Below are 2109 nucleotides of genomic sequence, written 5' to 3' on the forward strand. Positions count from 1 at the left end.
CAAACAAAAGCTGAAGTTCATCACCACCAGATCTGTCTTAAAAGAGAGATCTAAAGAGAGTTCCTCAAGTTGGAAGAAAATATTGCTTATTAGTAACACAAAACTTCTAAAAGTATAAAATACACTGGTAAAAGTAAATATGTGATCAAATTCAGAATAGTCTATTATTGTAATGGTGGTGTTTAAATCACTTATGTTTCTCAGCAAGCCTCATCACTGTGAGCTGAAGTGCTCTGGGGTCTTACATAAACTTCAAAGGAAGTCTAGGAAACAAGGACTGAAATTCCTAGGCAACTCCTGGTGCTAGGCTTGGCTTAGAGGTAGTACACTAGGGTGGCATGTGACTTAGGGAGACAGTAGCTAGTATACCCAAAGGAGTGCTTGTGCCATCCACTCCCCAACCTCAGGCAGCATAGCTTACAGCCATGAAAGTGACTCCTTTTTCCTACTTAAGGAGAGGAGAATGAAGAGTAAAGAGGACTTTATCTTACATATTGCATACAAGCTCAGTCACAGTAGGATAGGGCACTGGGCAGAGTCATGAAGTGCCTATTCCAGTCTCTAGCTCCTAGGCAGCATTTATAGATATACCCTGGGTCAAAAGGGAATCTATTTCCTTGAAGGTAAGCATCCAGTCCTGTCAGGATTTATCACCTGCTGACTAAATAGGCCTCGGGCTCTGAATAACTGACAGTTATACCCAGGAAATATGCCATGGGACTTGGACTCTGAGGCCTGCTGGCTTTAGGGATGACCCAGAACATTCCCAGCTGTGGTAGCTATGGTGAGACTCCTTCTGTTTAAGAAAAGTAGGGTGAAAATTAAACAGGACTTTATCTTTAACCCTAGGTACCAGGTCGGTACTAATTTACATTCCCACCAACTATGTAAAAGCATTCCTACTTCTCCACAGGTGTTTTAAAATTTTCTTTATAGGGAACTTTCACATCTTTGGTTAATTACTACATATTTAATTTCTACATATTTAATTTTTATTTGTGACCGTTGTAAATGAAATTCATTTTTGATTTTATTTTTTCGTATTTTTGACAGCTTTGACAAAGGTCTAATGTCTAGAATCTACAACGAACTTAAAGAAATTTACAAGAAAAAACAACCCCATCAAAAAGTGGGCAAAGGATATGAACAGACATTTCTCAAAAGAAGACATTTATGTGACCAAAAAACTTGAAAAAAAGCTCATAATCACTGGTCACTAGAGAAATGCAAATCAAAATCACAATGAGACATCTCATATCAGTCAGAATGGTGATTATTAAAAAGTCAGGAAACAATAGATGCTGGTGAGGATGTGGAGAAATAGGAACACTTTTACACTGTTGATGGTAGTGTAAATTAGTTCAACAATTGTGGAAGACAGTGTGGTGATTTCTCAAGGATTTAGAACCAGAAATACCATTTGACACAGCAATCCCATTACAGGGTATATACCCAAAGGATCATATATCATTCTACTACAAAGACAGATGCACACATATGTATATTATGGTACTATTTACAATAGCAAAGAGTTGGAACTAACCCAAATGCCCATCAATGACAAACTGGACAAAGAAAATGTGGCACATATACACTATGGAATACTATACAGCCATAAAAAGGAATGAAATCATGTCCATTGCAGGGACATGGATAAAACTGGAAGTCATTCTCAGCAAACTAACACAAGAACAGAAAACCAAACACCTCATGTTCTTACTCATAAGTGGGAGTTGAATGATGAGAACACATGGACACAGGGAGGGGAACAACACACACTGGGGCCTGTCAGGGTTGGGGGCTAGGGGAAGGAGAGGATTAGGACAAACACCTAATGCATGCAGGGCTTAAAATCTAGATTACAGGTTGATAGGTGCAGCAAACCACCATGGCACATGTATACCTGCACAAAACTGCATATTCTGCACAAGTATCCCAGAACTTAAAGTAAAATAATAATAAAATAAATAAATTAAAAGAAATTGAAGAGGACACAAAAAATGAAAAATATTCCATGTTTATGGATTAGAAGAACCAATATTGTTAAAATGTCCATACTACCCAAAGCAATCTACAAATTCAATGAAATTCCTATAAAATACCAATGAC

This window comes from Mandrillus leucophaeus, unplaced genomic scaffold (assembly GCF_000951045.1).
Source record: "Mandrillus leucophaeus isolate KB7577 unplaced genomic scaffold, Mleu.le_1.0 Scaffold112, whole genome shotgun sequence".
Classification (NCBI taxonomy): Eukaryota; Metazoa; Chordata; class Mammalia; order Primates; family Cercopithecidae; genus Mandrillus; species Mandrillus leucophaeus.